The following is a 15,000-nucleotide window of genomic DNA, read 5'->3' as shown; positions in this document are numbered from 1 at the left end:
TTGTAGAGAAATGCGAGAAAGTGCTAACTTGAATTAAGATGATAGGAATACGAATGATTGAGAGCGTTTGAAAAAAAACTAGACTAAATATGATTCACACACATGAATTGTTTGAGAGATTGAGGTAGTTGAGACAGAGGAGAAAGGGCAGAGGGGAGGAGAGAGAGGGAGAGAGAGAGACAGATAGACAGAGAGAATATGCGAAGTAAATTAATGAACGAAGAAGGGTATATTTGGGGATAGAGAAAGTAAAAGCCACTAAGTTTTTTTCTTAACATTTTGGTGAAAGAAGATCCGAAAGGATGATACCACCACCGTTACCACCAGTAAAAAATAACCCGGCCAACAAAGGCAGCAGTAGCAACAAGATTCCAATTTTGTCATTCTGTCGCAAAGCGAAAATCTTTGTTTCAGAGGAATTTAATTGATTGAAATAGAGCTTCATCAGATAAATGGTAACTGATAGAATGAAAGACGGAGATGACACCGGTGATATAAGCTCTCAAAACATAGAATTATTATTTCTAGTACATGTGATAACAAATGTTGCCACCTAGGTAGTTGCAGACATCCTGATACGTTTGGTTTGGCAATGCAGGGAGACGATTATTAAGTTTGATATCAAATTTGTTACCAAGATTATTGCGGACATCACAATAAAATAATAAATTCAAAATGATTGTTTCTAAAAGCTTTAATAACAGGTTAGCCGCCTAGATTGTTGAAGATACTACAACACGTTTGGTAACTCAAAACGACTGCTTCAGTTACATTAGATCTGGCACCATCATCGTTACTGAGATCATTAGAATATTATTTAATACTCGTTGACGTTCTTCAATGAGGGATTTCTACGCTCCACTGTCGTATATATATAGAACTAAACGGCATTATTGTGGACAGACTCCTGTAAAAATTTGCTATGAGCATGTTGTCTCGAAGATATTTGTATTCCACGATTTGATATTTATCTAAAAAGACAGAAAGGCGTTTCTATGTAACTCTATATCACTTACAATTTACTTCTCTTAAGGTTGTAGTAGTAGTCGTAGTAGTAATTGCGGTGGTGGCGGTAGTAGTTACCGTTGCTATTCAAAGTGCTTATTCTCTCCAATTCTATACAAATTTTCATAGTTTCACCACATAGCAAGGTATTGTTACATTGCTATCTAAGCCAACAACGTTAAGCAAATAAAAATATTTTTACTAAATTAATAATAATAATAGTAATAATAATAATAACAAACAAGGTCAGTAAGTCTAATACAACAGAAGCAACTACAGTGGATAAAATACAAAAGCTAAACTTATAAGAGAAATATAACATAATAATAATAATAATAATATATATATATATATATATATGTATGTATATATATATATATATATATATATATATATATATATATATATACTGTATCCCTAAGGACTGGAAAATCTATATATGGATATTTTTACGTTATTATTAATATTTATTTTTAATTATTCATATATTTATATTTCTGTTAATTTAACGGTATTGTGGTAATTGTCCCTGCAAGAACGACTCTCACACTATTACCCAGAATTCATCTGTTGAATATGAGTCAGCAGAAAAGAGTGTTATGAATGGACTTCTCAGAATATTGGCGTCAAATACTATATATATATATATATATATATATATATATATATATATATATATATATATATATGTATGGATATACACACACACACATATATATATATATGTCGACATATGCCAGGACACATCTGTATACCTGCATATATATATGTATATATATATATATACATATATACATATATATTCATAGATATATATATGTGTGTATATGTGCGTGTGTGCGCTTATATATGAGCACTTGTGTGTGTTTGTATGTGTACAGAAGTACAATCGCTGGTGAAATTGCATGTACGCATGCATATGCTTGTTGTGCAACAGGGCTATTGAAATTGCATTAACAGAAGCAAAGAATATTACTATAGAGCTTTTGTCAACCGTTATGTCTATGTTATGCTACGTACGTATGTATGCATGAATGTATGTATATATATACTTATGTATACGCCAGTAATCCCTGCAGAAAATACGCTCACGCAATATTAGCCAGGTTTCAACCGGTGTGTATGAGTCAGCAAAATAAAGATTTACTCAGATCATTAACAACAAATACATACACACATAAATATATACATACGTACGCACACATAGGTGATGCTTGAAAGTGCATATATATCTATTACTGCCCTTTCACAAGTGTGTACAATCTTCGCTTTGACAAACGGACCTTATGGAAATGAGGATACAGGATTGATGTCCAATAAATGCGGCCTAATTCAAGCATACATATATATAAATATATATATATATATATATATATATATATATATATATATATATATGTATGCATGTATGTATAAACGTCCACATGTATGCATACGTATATTGAAGAATGAGAGAAAGCCAGAATTTGTGGGAGACAATGGTAAAGAAGCTAATGGGAAGGGGAAAGTGATGAATGCATAAATGAGATAAATGATTGCAAGAGAAAAGTGGAACAATAATGAAGGACGAAAGTAATGAAAAGACATGTATGGAATGAATGCTAAATCGTAGAGAATAAAGCGTCACAAATAGTATCATGATTGAATGAGACATTAATAGAAAGAGATGTAGGGAGAGACAGAGAGGCCAGGGAGCTATATATATATATATATATATATAACATGTGAGGGAGCAACAGGGAGGAGAGTGACAGAAATGGGAGATAAACACAAGGAGAAGAGAGGGAAATGAAGAAGATATAGACGGTAGGGCACGAGTGGGACGGTAAGGGAAGTGTGCGAAAGATGAATACTTTGAGTGGATGTGGCAACAAGTAAGTATGCGAGGGATATATGGAACGAGATGGGAAAATAGAATTTGCGAGTGTTGTGGTTGGAAAAAAGATAATGGTTGAAAAAAAATAAACAACGAAGGAACATTTTTGTATCTCGAGATGCAAATGTATAAAGAAATGCAGTCGAATATAAAGGTAAGAAAAAAAAGAAGAAAAAGGCAAGAGGCTTTTTCTTATAAGTTATCTATTAACAAGCTGGAAAGATAAACAAAGATCGATAGAGAGCTAGATGGACCGAAAGTGCAAAAGACATATATAAAATAATCATTCATACGTACATACATACAATGACTGGACACGCGTTCGTGTTTCTATATGCATATAATATTATACAATGCCGTTATCAGCAGGTAACCAAAAGAGCACAAAATAATAACTAGATTTATACTCATTGGCAGTGCCACAAAATCAAACCAGGATATATATATATATATATATATATATATATTGTTTATCATTTTACGCGCACACACATGCACAATATATATATATATATATATATATATATATATATATATATATATATATGTGTGTGTGTGTGTGTGTATGTGTGTGCACGTAAAATGATAAACAATATATAGATTAGATAAGTACCTAGCTACTAGGTCAGATACAAATATATATAGATAATAATACTGATAGAAAGAAGGATTAACTTACACACACACACACATGCACAATAAATGTGTGTGTGTGTGTGTGTGTGTGTGTGTGTGTGTGTGTGTATGTGTGAAGGAAATATAGACACATATAAGCATAGAAATATGAAAGATAATGAGCAATGGGGAAAGTAGTGAAGTAAGAAGAGACCAATAGATAGCCAGACAAACATAAGAACATTACAAGAAATGATCTATTTTTAATGGATGTCTAGACATGATATTTAAGGACAAACATTGTGCCAAGATATTGTACGCGCCTGTATGTGTGTGGATATATATATTCGTGTATTCAAATTTATATATATATATATATATGTATATATATATATAACCATTACTGCATATCAACTTAGAAATGGACACACACGTTTATTTATTTATATTTACATTAATATATGTGTATATATACGCCCGCACTCATACACATATGTTAATATGTATACATATATACATATATACATACGTATATAAATACACACACACATATATATACATATGCGTGTGGTGTATTTTTTGATGCGACGTGGTGTGTAATCCATAATATCTTACACTAGGGGTGAGATAAATTAAAGTTTCCATGCAAGCAACGGGGTCGATTTAATCGACTATCTCCTTTTCCTCAAAATATATATTTGGCTTAGCGCCTAATTGAGAAACAATTATCATTGTTGTTTTTAATTGGCGAAATATGTGACACAAAAATTATAGTAGTCCGCTTATTAAACGCATAATTACTCACTTTCACAACACGCATTTATATATATATATATATATATATATATATATATATATATATATATATATATATATATATATATACGCACACATACAAACACACACATATACATACACGCATGCATGATAATTGTTTCATCATGTCAGATGATTGTCGTGTCATTAATGAGGTGTCTGTATATCACTGGATTAGAGTGACATGGGCTTGTACGACACGTATGACACACTCTAAGTAACCTTAGTTAAATATCCAATTACAAGCACGAGTTAAGATGACCGGAAACTAATTTCAACGGCAGGTTTTATATCAGAGAGGGCGCAGTTAGACTTTTCCATTGAAACACCACCTACATGACAGCAGGGTTCTGATATACATACATACATGCATACATACATACATACTTTACTGTCCTCCATTCAGGCTGTGAGGTAAGAAGTTTGCTTCTCAATACCGTCGTTCCGGGTTCAGTCCCACTGCACGACACCTTGGGCAAGTGTCTTCTACTATAGCCTCGGGCTAACCAAAGCCTTGTACTGAATCTGGTGGACGGAAACTAAAAGAAGCTCGTCGTACATGTGTGTGTGTGTGTATGTGTGTGTGTGTGTGTGTGTGTCTTTGTATCTGTATTTGACTCCCTACATCGCTTGGCAACCGATGTTGGTGTGCTTATATGCCTGTAACTTAGCAATTTGGTAAAATGGACTGATAAATTCAGTACTAGGCTCACACACAAAAAAAGTCCTGGGGTCGATTTCTTCGACTAAAACCCTTTAAGGTCGTGCTCCAGTATGATCGTAGTAAAATGAATGAAACGTGTAAAAGAATATATATTATTCTAATACAAGAATATTGTTGACAGTGACTTCGATGTTTCAATCAGCTAACCCGTCGTCGGACGATGGTTTAGCTGGCCGGAACTTCGGAGTCACTGTCAACAACATTCTTGTATGAAGGATTATAAATTTGCACTCTACTAATATATATATATATATATATATATATATATATATATATATATATATATACACATATATATACACACACACACACACACACATATATATATATATATGTATACGCGGTGTTTTTCTGTGGATGTATGTGTGCAGGTGTGCATTCTCGCCAGATGGTTACGAAGTCGGATCCGAAACCACGATGCCTTGTGTTCGATCTTACTACGTGTCATCTTGTGCACATGTCGACCTGTATCTCCTAAGTGAAAATTGGGTGGATTGAAACTTTATGAAAGACTGTCGGATGGATTAAACCAGTAATTCAAACGTACGCCCGTGTTACAACATCTCGCTTGTCTTGCGGAATCTGTGCAGGAGTTGCCTTCAACCGACGAAGATCCACACAAACACACACACACACACACACACGTGCGCGCATTTTCGTGTGTCTGTGCGGGAGTGGTATGTTTTACCTAGGCTAGTAGTTTTCATCCATATTTGCTCAAACATTTCCTCTCCGATCCTGTATAATCATCAACGCCCTCCTAAACATAATATAACACTTAAGTGCGATATAGGTACAATGCTTTTCGTAATATTATTTGAGGAAACCGCACCCCGAATTTTCTATGACACCTTAAAAGAGGCGTTACATCCTCTTTTGAGGAATACTAACCTATCAAAACGAACAATTAATGAACAACAGCCACAGTAGAAATGTGTTTCAGATTCTCATGTTTAGGGCCATTCCTATTTAACTCCAGACCAGCTCAGACACTGATCAAGGTGACCTTTGGTATAAATCCTTCAAAGAATGGACGCTTCAAAACTATATCTATCTTTTTTTTTTCACACAGTGGTGTGTGGTTTGTTTCCATTAAGGCTACGAATTTTGCACATCGGAGGAGTTATACAAAAGGTCATTCGTTGGCTCTCATGCTTGGCTCAGGCCCCGTGGGTTAACACAAACTTAGAACGTTCATGAGTATGTGTGTGTCTTTAATCGATGAAAATACACTTTTAATGAGTGCATTTACATAGCTTAACCCGGCTGTAATATATATTATTGTTATAGGTTTGCAGTTGTGGAGGCGCAATGGCCCAGCGGACTCGCGGTCATAGGATCGCGGTTTCGATTCCCAGACCGGGCGTTGTGAGTGTTTATTGAGCGAAAACACCTAAAAGCTCCCCGAGGCTCCGGCAGGGGATGGTGGCGAACCCTGCTGTACTCTTTCACCACAGCTTTCTCTCACTGTTACTTCCTGTTTCTGTTGTGCCTGTAATTCAAAGGGTCAGCCTTGTCACACACTGTGTCACGCTGAATATCCCAGAGAACTACGTTCATTTCACGAGCAGCCTGTTCCGTTGATCGGATCAACTGGAACCCTCGACGTCGTAAGCGACGGAGTGCCAACAACAACAGGTTTGCAGTTCTGATTTACATACTATACATGTACAATATATACAGATATACACATGTTTATGAATAAAGAGCCACATACGTATGCACATATGGCAACGCACACATGCACAAATGCTGATAAATGCATAGACGCACACTTGCACATTGCTTACGCTGAAAAGGTAAGAATGAAACTGAAGGTAACAAGAAATATGGACGAAAGGATATATCAACAGATTGAGATAAATATTGAAAGTGTCACAAGAGGAAAATATATAATTGAATGGACAAAGTGAATTAGAATTGTGTGTATGTATATATCACTAGTGATAGAGTAAAATAAGCGAGATAAATAGATAGATATATAGACAGATAGATAGGATTCATAGATAGATACAAAATTTGGTATAGAGTATTTACGATAATAAGATACAGAATTAGGAAGTGGCTTACAAAAGCTAGTTGAATTGAGTAACGGAAACATAGAGAGTGAGATTTGATTGAGAGAGACATTACCAATAGTTATGTCTGGTTTTCTCACTATACGAAAGGGAAAGAGAGAGAGAGAGAGAGAGAGAGAGAGAGAGAGAGAGAGAGAGAGAGAGAAGGCGTGGTAGGGGGGCGGGGGAGAGAGTGTGTAATACAAGATCTAAATCCCACTTTGCTTTTAGACTAAGATGTTAGAGAAAACAGCTCAAAGAAATTATGATTTGGGAATTAATATGGACAGAGGTATGCCATGAAGAAAGTGGTAAAGGGGTGGTACGAGAGTCAGTAGTAGTAGTAGTAGTAGTAGTAGTTTGTATTGTACTTTTGCTCGTAGTTTTGCTGGTGGTGGTGGTGGTAGTGGTTGCGATTGTTTTGCGATATGATGTGCGTGGAACCCCGTCGATAGATTTTGCTACACGGTTGTAGTAAGGAACGATTTGGTATGGTGTAGCTGCAGCAGTGATGGTGGTAGTAGTAGTAGTATTGGTCTGTGGTTGTGTCTTAGTGCTTGCTGGTTGTGCCAGTAATGATGGCGGTAGGACAGATATGTGGGGTAGTATGGCGGTAATAATGATGGTTACGGCGGCAAAGATGGTGACAGTTGTGGTATTACGTAGCTGAGAGTGGTGTGGACGGTGGTGGTGTGAGAACGTTGCAAGCGCTGATATGTCGTGACCATGCAGCTGGTTTGTTACTAGCAATGGTGGTATTGCTGGCGAGAGTGGTAATGGTGCTATTGTTGGTGGTTGTGGAGATGGTACTGCTTATGACGTTGGTAGCAATTTTAGTGGCGGCGTCTCGTCTTGAAGTATAGTGCATAATTGCAGAGGTGGTAGTGACTGTTGTTGACCCCCATGGACTTCCTGTTCCAGGAATTCCTCTGCGATCAGAGACATTGTTTCTTGTTTCACAGGCAGTGTACTTAAGGTTATTACATTATGTCAATAGGCCCTTCCTTTTATTTGGCGCTAATGTGTGATTTATTTGACATTAAACAGCTATTTCTATTAGATCGAGCGAGCAGTTAGAAGTATCATTATTAACTCGGGAAAGCGATGGTAACATTCAGTCGTGTATTAGGAACAATAAAAGTGGTCGTAGTGGTGGTAATTGTAGTAGTAGTAGTATAGTGATGGTTATGGTATCTGTAGAGGTGATGGTGGTAGTGTTATCAGTAGAAGTATTATGATGTTGCTGGTGTTTGTAGTAGAAATAGAAGTGGGTGGTGGTGAAAGTAGTAGCAGTGATATTAGTAGTAATTGCGAAACGCGTTGTGGTATTTCGCCCGTCTTTGCGTTTTGCGTTCAAATTCCGCAGAGGCCGACTTTGTCCTTAATCCTTTCGGGGTCGATAAAATAAGTACCAGTTGAGCACCGAGATCTATGCAATCGACTTACCCACCCCCATATGCGAATTTCTGGCCTAGTGCCAAAATTTGAAACCAGTATTATTAGTAATAGCAGTAATAGTAGTTTTAATGTTAGTGGTGATGGTTCTGGTAGTGGTAGTAGTAGTAGTAGTAGTAATAGTAGTTGTAGTAGCAGGGGCAGTAGCAGCAGCATTAGTCAGGAACATGCACTGTAGCGAGGCTCGGTGTAGTGAAGTGTAGTTTTGCGTTGTGCTTGGAGTGATTCCAATATTTTTCACGATTCAATTGTTTATTAACTTTATGCCTCAAAGCGACGAACATTTCATTCCAATATTCACCAGTTAGGTCGCCGCAGGCATGTGGTAGTGTAAGTTAAGAAGCTTTAATTTGTGATCATTTGGTTAATGGTTCGATCCTCCTGGCGATGGCGACACCGCGATCAAGTAATTTCCTGCTATCGGATCGGGAGTTATCGATTCCCTCAAAAATCTGCCAAAGACTGTGTCTATGTTGAAATATCGATACGTATCGATAAGTATGTTACTCTTTATTATTTTACTTGTTTCAGTCATTTAACTACGGCCATGCTGGAGCACCGCTTTTAGTCGAGCAAATCGACCCCAGGACTTAGTCTTTGTAAGCCAAGTACTTATTCTATCGGTCTCTTTTGCAGAACCGCTAAGTTACGGGGACGTAAACACACCAGCATCGGTTGTCAAGCGATGTTGGGGGGGGGATAAACACAGACACACAAACATATACACACACACACATACTCATATATATGTATATATATATATATATATATATATATATATATATATATATATATATATACGATGTGCTTCTTTCAGTTTCCGATGTGCTTCTTTCAGTTTCCGTCTACCAAATCCACACACAAGGCTTTGGTCGGCCCGAGGCTATAGAAGACACTTGCCCAAGGTGCCACGCAGTGGGACTGGACCCAGAACCATGTGGCTGGTAAGCAAGCTACTTACCACACAGCCACTCCTGCGCCTATGCTGAAAATTTCAAAGTTGTATCATTTCGTATATTGTAGGGAGAAGGAATTTTGCCGAAGGTTTATTGTCCAAAGATATTCTTTAAAAAAAAAATTAAAAAATTAGAAAAAAAAATAGCAAACAGAAAAAAATAAATGTTGTTCTGTTTGTTCTTTCCAACGTTTCTAATCTTATGCCAAACGTATTTATAGATTTTTTTTATTCAGAAAACATTTTATGCCTCATCTCAGTTTCTTTCTTCTTATTTCTTTTCATTAGACTCACCCCCCCCCCCCCACCGACACACACACGCACGTGTCTGGGGGTTTATACTCTTGTTTCCACTGCAAAACGTGTTCAAACAAGAATATTTTCACACACACACACACACATGTATAAATTTCAATATGGTTGTTGCTTCTGATTCAGTTTAACCTTCGAGAACAGTAGCAGTGGTGTTGGTGGTGGTGGTGGTTATGGAAGTAAAAACAAAATATATAGCTGGAGATGGTCTGGTTACGTTTATAATTTAAGGTAGCGCTGTTGGAGTTGCTTAAATCTTTACTTTTTAATTATAATTTTTAAATAACATACTAACAATATTTCTGCAGTTCTATATTTAAGAGATGAGGAATTATGTACATTATGTACATTATTTACATTATTTACATTTCACGAATATTTTGTCCTCATCTTGTTTGTTGTTAACACAACATTTCGGCTGATATACCCTCCAGCCTTCATCAGGTGTCTAGGAGAAATTTTCGAAATTTCGCCATATGCCCATGGGCATGTGGCGTAGTGGTTAAGAGAGCGAGCTACTAACCGCAAGATTCCGAGTTCGATTCCAAGCAGTGATTGAATAATAATAATAATTATTATTATTATAATAATATTAATAACATCGAAAAATATTTTAGGAATGACCTGGCAGGTGGGGCCCAGTTAAAAGTGTCTTTAGGTAGAGTGGTCTATCCCACTCAAAAGGTCCCTGACTAAGGGTTGTTTAAGGATGATGAACGAAACACCCAAACACGAAACACCTGGGATGAATCATTCAAACCCCAAAGAATTCCTCTTAACACATGGCTATGATGCTCCCACACTACTTCTGCTTGTGATGAGAGATGCACATATTGTCAGCCACTAAAGAACATGCTTAACTGGTTAAAGTCAAACAACTGACAAGGAAATCTGTGGTATTAAGCAGAATATTTGCTGTAACCTATCTTTTACACCAAGACAAAACACACATGATAACACTTCCAATCAGTTAAGATCAGAAACCATGAGAACCATTTGATCTTACTTATTGATCAGTGGATTGGCAGAATCGTTAGAGATTCAGACAAAATGTATTACGGTGTATATCTGGATCTTTAAATTCTAAGTTCAAATCCCGCTGAGATCAATTAACCTTTCATCCTTTCGGAATGAAATCAGTCAAGTTCTGGGTCAAAAGGTATCAACAAGTCCCCTTCTCCCTATATTTCAGGCTTTGTACCTCTATTAGAAAGAAAAATACTAACGATGATTTCAAATTTTGGTAGAAAGTCAACAAGATCAGGGGTGAGGGTAAGTTGATTACATCGACCCAGTACTCAACTGGTACTTATTTTACCGACCCCCAAAACTATGAAAGGCAAATTCAACCATTTTGGAATCTGTTCTCAGAACGTAAAGACGGACGAAATGCCGCAAAGTATTTCACCCGGAGTGCTAACCATTCTTATTTCTTTACTGCCCACAATGGGCTACACACATAGGGGACAAACAAGGATAGACAAACGGATTAAGTCGATTATATATCGACCCCAGTGCGTGACTGGTACTTATTTAATCGACCCCGAAAGGATGAAAGGCAAAGTCAACCTCGGCGGAATTTGAACTCAGAACGTAGCGGCAGACGAAAAACCACTAAGCATTTCGCCCGGCGTGCTAACGATTCTGCCAGCTCGTCGCCATAATACAATACTAATGATAATAATGATTATTATTACTATTGTTACTACTGCTACTAGTTATTATTATTATTATTATTATTATTGTTATTATTATTTTCAATGATTTTTGTTGTTGTTGTTGCTGGTGGTGACGTCGTTGTCGTTAAAGTCAATGAGTTTACTTATATCGATGTTTAGTATTGTATTTTAATAACAAGGAAAGCACACACGCGTGTACGGATACACACACATACACACACACACACACAATATCATTATTATCTTCATTGTCATTACTAACGTCATCCATATTCATCATCATCAACACCATCATCATTATGATCATGATGATGATGATGATCATCATCATCATAATAATAACCACCATTATTTAGAGTATCATCGCCAGCCATCGACTAAATAAGTGATCAATACAGATCTGTAAGCAGACGATCGATATCCTTAGACAACGTCCCAATACCCTACTCACACCCACCAACACGCCGCCGTCCCTAAACGCACCCGCCCACCTCCACACTCCCCACCACCACCACCACCACCACACATACATACATACACATCCTTCATATCCCACACACACACACATCCTTCACGTTCCAATCGAACCACAACCCCATACACTTGCACCACCTATCGGATTATCTATCGAGCACGAGTCAGCCATTCAACCGTGAAGTGTTTACGGATCAGTCACTGTTGGTGAAGAGCGTTACAACGTAACCACCTCTTTCTCTCTTTCCTTCTTTCTTTCTGTTGCTCTCATATCTCACACACACATCTGTTTTTCTCTTTTCTTTTCTCTACATCTCTCCCACCACCGCCGTCTCTGTATTGCTTTTCTTTTTTCTTTCTTTCTTTCTTGCTTTTCTCTTGCTTTTTCTTTCGTTCTCGCCACTCAGTCTTATCTTCTCCCTTCTTTTATTCTTTTCTTCATTCTTTTTCTCGTTTTCTTTCTTGCTCACTCTTTGTTACACTGTTGCTTTTCGTATCTCACATTCTCATTCAAACTCTTTCCCCTCCTGTCTGTCTGTGTGTCTATATCCATGTCTGACTTCTCTTAAATCAAGTTACGTTTCATTGCCTTTCTCACCTTGTCGTCCCATACTCAACAACCTTTCAATATCTGGCGTATACACCCCCTATACTTACAAACACGCAGGCACATACACATACATATATATGCAGACACAAGCACATACGTATAAGTATATAACTACCTATCTACCTTCCTAGCTACCTCTATTGATCCACACACTCATACAGACATACATACATACATACTTACATACATACATACATACAGACGTGCTATGAGTAAATATAGAGTTTTCAGAAAAGAATTATACGAGTTCAAAAATATAGGCTCCTGAATTTTCACGGCAAAAACAATGTTCCACAATGTGTTTTCGCTACCAACCCTCGCGCCAAAATGTTGTATTCTTAACTAGGATACACAGGAATCGCATCCACAGTTTTTAAAACTCTTCTGATACAGACAGGTACGGTGATTCTACAGAAACTGTGATGCTTGTCAGGTTTTGTCTCAGAAGGAGAATAGGTTGGAAGATGTAAAAAAATGGAGCTAACCAGTATCACTAAGATAGACTAGACAGGCTCTTCTAAACAGTGGCTCTTCTAAACAGTGGCTCTTCTAAACAGTGGCTCTTCTAAACAAGTGTATACATCCAACAAGTATGCAAAGCTGAAGAAAGCAATGTCCTACAGTTTGGTACGAACTCCTCAAGATGCACTCATTTCTTCTGACATTACATGCGACACCAGAATTACTGGACTAGCTTACCTCAATAAAGACATGGAAGAGAAAACCTCAAATGTAAGCGCGCAAGAGTGGCTGTGTGGTTAGTAGCTTGCCTCCTTACCACATAGTTCCGGGTTCAGTCCAACTGCGTGGCACCTTGGGCAAGTGTCTTCTACTACAGCCTCCGGTCGACCGAAGCCTTGTGCGTGGATTTAGTAGACGGAAACTGAAAGAAGCCCTCTCTCTCTCTCTGTGTGTGTGTGTGTGTGTGTGTGTGTGTGTTTGTCAACCCAACATCACTTGACAACCGATACTGGTGTGTTTACGTCCTCGTAAACATTTAGCAGTTCGGCAAAAGAGACCGATAAAATAAGTACTAGGCTTACGGTGAATAAGTCCTGCAGCCGATTTGTTCGACTAAAAGGCGGTGCGGCAGCATGGCCGAAGTCAAATGATTGAAACAAGTAAAAGAGTAAACGAGTAGAAAGTAGTTGTGAGCGTGTCTGTCATAAACCCGAGGACAATGCTGACAATAACAAAAAGATAAGCACCTCTTAGACACATGACAGTTCCATTACATCACATTCTGAAGATTATGTCTTTGCAATCCAAATGCAAGAAATACCTAAGTAGTGCATATTGAATAAAAGAGACAGCGAAATCCTTAAACACCACCATAATTGCATTATCATGGAGTTTATGTCATGTCTTTGTGGATGATATATGTGTGTTCACTAGCTGGCTCCCAATATTCAAGGTACCACTAGCTACTATTCTGGCATGATGTCATTGCTAAAACAATATATAATGCCATCCAAATGAAAGAGTAATCTTGAATTCATGAAGAATGCTAATGTTACTGGATATAGACAAAGATATCAATACGGAAAAATGAACCAAAACATCCTCCACGTGCAAACCAGCTGCCCTGTCGATGTGATCATTCTTCTAAAAATCAGTGCAAAAAAGATAGTTATTGTCAATAGAATCGAAATCTACATCATCACTAGCCAGGTTATAAAATCACATTTATAACCCACGTTTATTGTGCCACTGTGTTATTTTAGCAAATATCTAAGCGACAATTTGGAAAAGGCATGCAGCTAACAAAAACCTGCAGGCGAATGAAAAAGATGCAAAACTTATAACACTTGTAGTGGCTGTTAACGAAGTTGCAATGAAGAAGTTTTAATTCTTCGATAGAAAGTAACTGGTCCCTAAGGGGAAGAATTCAAATATTTAAAAATAAATACAAATATTTGTAAGGATACCATGATAAATCTACCATTCCAACTGTATGCAAACATATATTCATTCACACACGGCACTTTATATATATATATAAGCGTTAAACTAATACATCCATTTGTTGTTTACACCACCTGTCTTCGTCTGTTGTTTTTTCCGTAAATTATCCCATATATATATATATATACATACACACACATACATATATATATATACAAGCATATTACACACACACACAAACACACATGTATATATATATATATATATATATATATATATATATATATACAAGCATATTACACACACACAAACACACACACACACACACACACACACACTCACATATATATATATATATATACATATATATATGTATATATATATATATATAAATGTATGTGTGTGTGTATGCATTTACCTATCCTTCTTCGTACGTTTTACTGTTGCAAGCTGCTACAGTCAAACATACGTAGGCATAATAGTATGGATGGATGGATGGATGGATGGATGGATGCTC

The 15,000-nt window shown here is 37.0% G+C and overlaps 1 protein-coding gene and 1 long non-coding RNA gene across 2 annotated transcripts in view; one reads left to right on the top strand and one right to left on the bottom strand.

The window, feature by feature from the left end:
- Window positions 1-1,155, top strand: part of LOC149132813 (uncharacterized) — a 7,400-nt gene extending 6,245 nt beyond the window's left edge. Inside the window, exon 3 of the long non-coding RNA XR_016243972.1 lies at window positions 293-1,155. This is a non-coding gene — a long non-coding RNA (uncharacterized LOC149132813). The remainder of the gene's footprint in view (window positions 1-292) is intronic.
- The window catches only part of LOC106873667 (uncharacterized), a 673,033-nt gene that overhangs the window by 506,395 nt on the left and 151,638 nt on the right, over window positions 1-15,000 (bottom strand). The gene's annotated exons all lie outside the window — the stretch shown is intronic.

The sequence above is a fragment of the Octopus bimaculoides genome, chromosome 13, assembly GCF_046866305.1.
Source record: "Octopus bimaculoides isolate indiv1 chromosome 13, ASM4686630v1, whole genome shotgun sequence".
NCBI classification, from domain to species: domain Eukaryota; kingdom Metazoa; phylum Mollusca; class Cephalopoda; order Octopoda; family Octopodidae; genus Octopus; species Octopus bimaculoides.
This window is presented reverse-complemented; position numbering and strand designations above follow the sequence as displayed.